Below are 4611 nucleotides of genomic sequence, written 5' to 3' on the forward strand. Positions count from 1 at the left end.
CTGCACTCCAACCTGGGCGACAGAGCAAGAGTCTGCCTCAAAAAACACATTTGTATATACATAATTCATGATTCTTCATCTGATTCTGAAGAAGTACTATAAATACATATTCTGAAAATTAAAAAAAATAGGGATATCAATGTTGAATATGTGGGCTGCTTAAAAGTAAAGCACCACATATAGTTTAGTATGCCTGGTGGATAAGTTAGCCACCCTTTCCTCCCTCTTTTTACCCTAAAACACCAGATACTTTGTTCATGCTGTTCTGTCTGTTTATGGTGAGAAACTGAGGTTGGAAAAAACAGAAGCTGAATTTATTGATTAACCCTCCACAAATGCCATTCTCTCTTTCTGGAAGAACTCCATTTGTGCACATAAGCTTCAAATATGTATGCAGCCAGCAAGGTTATCTGGATGAATGCCGCCTTCCGGGATTTTCCTTAGAAAGTATGTTGACACTGTGCAATCTGGTCCCACTACCACGTAAGCCTTACCCTTGAGCAGAGGAAAGAGAGACTCAGCAAAGGTGTTCCAAAGAACGCTTTCTTAGATGCAGAAGTAAAAAGTCCACATTATGTTGCAGCCATTCTGTCTTCCAAGGCCAAAGTCTCCAGATGGGAAAACTCCGGGGAAATTCCTGAGCTGCCCTTCCATCTCTGTCCTCATCGCTGCTCTTCCCGCCTTGTTCCTCAGCACCCAAGCAAGAAATCTGACATCAGCTTCAGTTCTTCTGGTTCAGTCATTTATGATTTAGAAATGTTTCGGAAATCCATCCCCTTTGTTCTCATAGACACTGACCTAATTTCAGGCTGTCGTCACCTTTCATAACTATTACTATAGCTTCCTAGTTAATCTCCTGTTCAAATCTCTTATACACTGAAACCAGAGCTGCCTTTCCAAAATGCAAATTAATCCAGCCTAGCCAACATGGCGAAACCCCATCTCTACTAAAAATGCAAAAAATTAGCTGGGCATGTTGGTGCACGCCTGAATCCCAGCTACTTGGAAGGCTGAGGCACACGAATCACTTGAACCTGAGAGGCAGAGGTTGCAGTGAGCTGAGATTGTGCCATTGCACTCCAGCATCTGTCTCAAAAAAAAAAAATAAATCCTGTCACTTCTCTAAGGAACATTCTTCAGGGGCATGAATTCATTAGTCTAATTACACACGGACTTTGTAATCTGACATCAACCCACCTTTGGTACCTGTCCCTCCTCTTTCCATGATTGGATTGATTGCCATTCCATTCCAGTGCTATGTTCTCTCACACCTCTGAGTTTGTGCTCATGATGTTCCCTCTTCCCAGAATGCCTCCTCCCTGCCGCCCACAGGGACTGCTTTGGGATTTCAATACCATTTCCTGAGCAGCGTTGCCTCCTCGCTCTGCTTTCGGCTCAGACTGCCTTCTGTGCTGACCTGGACTGACCAGCACTGATACTAGATCTGCTATTTAAGTGCTAGGCTAAAATTGACAATAGCATGTCCTCTCCTCATTTTGGCATGTATAGCACTTGGCACACAGTAAGAACCAAGTTACTTTTTTTTTTTTTTTTTTGGAGATGGAGTTGCTCTGTCACCCAGGCTGGAGTGCAGTGGTGCGATCTCGGCTCACTGCAACCTTCGCCTGCCAGGTTCAAGCAATTCTAATGCCTCGTTCTCCTGAATAGCTGGGACTACAGGCTTGCACTGCTACGCCCGGCTAATTTTTGTATTTTTAGTAGAGACAGCGTTTCACCATGTTGACCAGGATGGTCTTGAATTCCTGACCTCAGGGGATCTACTTGCCTCGGCCTACAAAAGTGCTGGGATTACAGGCGTGAGGCACTGTGCCTGGCCAGCAAGTGACTTTTTATAATAATTGAACAACTGAATCACTTTATTCTATGACACAAAGCACAGTTAATAGTGAAGAGATCTGACGTCATTTCCACCAAACTGAGACTTCATGGCTGGCTGAAGACAAGCCGTAAGGCTTTGGAGGTGGGGCTTCCTCTGGCATTTAGTTACTGCTGGTCAGAAGCCATTTTAGCAATACTTGTTTCGTCTCATGCTGGGGAGCCCAGGAGCCCTGAATATGGTCAAGGCATTCAAAAGAAACTTTCTAAGACCCTGGCCTACAGGAGCATTCTCTAAAACAGCTTCAAAGAGGAGATTATAGATAATTTATTACAACCAAAATTCTAATTACCTTCTTCTTTTGTAGAGACAGGAAAATCTGCTTCCCCTTCTGGCTGATTGTGAGCCTGGTACGCAGACAATGGGTCTTCTTTTCAGATTCCAGGAAGTTTCGCTCGCTTCAACTTTCCTAAAATTAATGTTGCAGAAAGATAAATGAGTTTCACAGTAACCGAGGACTTTAGAAGTGGAGACAGTGGGTGAAGGAACTAGCATAGTCCAGGGAGCTATAGAAATGCTGTTTCACGGTGTGTAAGGAAATCAGTTTTTCAAATTAAAAAGCCATATATTAGAAAAGGGGATCAGGGCCAGGCGCCATGGCTCAGCCTGTAATTCCAGCACTTTGGAAGGCCAAGGTGGGAAGATCCCTTGAGGCCAGGAATTCAAGACTAGCTTGGGCAACATAGCAAGACCCCATGTCTAAAAAAAAGAAAAAGAAAAAGAGGCCAGGTGCGGTGGCTCACACCTGTAATTCCAGCACTTTGGGAGGCTGAGGCAGGCAGATCACCTGAGGTCAGGAGTTAGAGACCAGCCTGACCAACATGGTGAAACCCATCTCTACTAAAAATACAAAAATTAGCTGGGTGTGGTGGCATGCGCCTGTAATCCCAACTACTCAGGAGGCTGAGGCAGGAGAATCACTTGAACCCAGGAGGCGGAGGTTGCAGTGAGCTGAGGTCGTGCCACTGCACTCCAGCCTGGGCAATAGAGCGAGACTCTGCCTCAAAAAAAAAAAATACATACATACATAAAATAAAATTTAAATTTAAATTTATAAAATTTAAATTTTACTTTTAAAAATTTAAAAGAAAAAGAAAAAGAATTAGCCAGTATGGTGGTGTCCCAGCTACTTGGGAGGCGGAGGCAAGAGGATTGCTTGAGCCCAGGAGATCAAGGTTGTAGTGAGCTGTGATCGTGCCACTGCTCTCCAACCTGTGTGACAGAGCGAGGCCCTGTTTCTAAAAAAATTAAAATAGGAGGTGGAGAAAAATAAAGAAAAATAAAGAAAAGGAGATGAAAAACTAATTAATTCAACAACACTTTTTGAAGACCTACCTCATGTCTGATTTTAAAAAATTGCTTCATTTGTCCAGGTGCAGTGGATCATGCCTCTAATCCCAGCACTTTAGGAGGCCAAAACAGGAGGATCACTTGAGTCAGGAGTTTGAGACCAGCCTGAAGAACATAGTGAGACCCACATCTGTACAAAAAATAAAATTAACTGGGCATCGTGGCGTGTGCCATTAGTCCCAGCTGCTCAGGAGGCTGAGGTGGAAGGATTGCTTGAGCCTGGCAGGTTCAGGTTGCAGTAACCCAAGATCCCGTCACTGCACTCAGGCCTGGGCAACAAGCAAGACACTTTCTTTTTTTGTTTGTTTTGTATTTTTTTGAGATGAATCTCACCCTGTCACCCAGGCAGTGGCGTGGTCTCGGCTCACTGCAAACTCTGCCTCCCGGTTTCAGGCAATTCTTCTGCCTCAGCTTCCTGAGTAGCTGGGATTACAGGCACGTGCCACCACACCCAGCTAATTTTTTATATTTTTGGTAAAGATGGGGTTTCACCATGTTGACCAGGCTGGTCTCAGACTCCTGACCTCAAGTGATCCGCCTGCCTTGGCCTCCCAAAGTACTGAGATTACGGGCATGAGCCACCACACCTGGCCACAGAGCAAGACACTTCCTCAAAAAAAAATTGCTTTATTTTTCTCAGCCCACTAAGAACTTGAACATTGAAGTAACAATCTCAATGAAAGATTCTTAAATTCTTTATTGCCAGCCTCAGTTTAGTCTACTCTAGATTCATTTGTGAAGAATGAAATTATTTGTATCCACTTTAATTTGGCACCTTACATGGCACGGGTTTGGAGATTCTGTGCTTTAGCAGCCAAAATGTCACAGGCCTTGTTATTAATAGTTCCTGGTGGCATGGGATAGTGGAAAAAGACAGGTGGACTTAGAAACATTAGCTTGGCCGGGCACTGTGACTCACATCTGTAATCCCAGCACTTTGGGAGGCCAAGGCAGGCAGATCACTTGAGTCCATGTGTTTGAGACCAGCCTGGCTAACATGGCAGAACCCTATCTCTACAAAAAATACAAAAAATTAGCCAGGTGTGATGGCCTGTGCCTGTAATACCAGCTACTCGGGAGGCTGAGGCAGGAGGATTACTTGAGCCCAGGAAGCAGAGGTTGCAATGACCCAAGATCGTGCCACTGCACTCCAGTCTGGGCAACACAGTAAGACTCTGTCTTGAAAATAAATAAATAGGCCAGGTGAGGTGGCTCATGCCTGTAATCCCAGCACTTTGGGAGGCCGAGGTGGGTGGATCACCTGAGGTCAGGAGTTCGAGACTAGCCTGGCCAACATGGTGAAACCCCGTCTCTACTAAAAATACAAAAATTAGCCGGGCATGGTGGTGCATGCCTGTAATCCC

General features: G+C 44.8%; 1 long non-coding RNA gene across 1 annotated transcript in view; it reads right to left on the bottom strand.

The window, feature by feature from the left end:
- LOC105554478 overlaps positions 1 to 784 on the bottom strand; it is an 8560-nt gene extending 7776 nt beyond the window's left edge. Inside the window, exon 1 of the long non-coding RNA XR_001008332.1 lies at positions 495 to 784. This is a non-coding gene — a long non-coding RNA (uncharacterized LOC105554478). The remainder of the gene's footprint in view (positions 1 to 494) is intronic.
- Between the last annotated feature and the right edge of the window lie 3827 nt (positions 785 to 4611).

The sequence above is a fragment of the Mandrillus leucophaeus genome, unplaced genomic scaffold (genome assembly GCF_000951045.1).
Source record: "Mandrillus leucophaeus isolate KB7577 unplaced genomic scaffold, Mleu.le_1.0 Scaffold645, whole genome shotgun sequence".
Lineage (NCBI taxonomy): Eukaryota > Metazoa > Chordata > Mammalia > Primates > Cercopithecidae > Mandrillus > Mandrillus leucophaeus.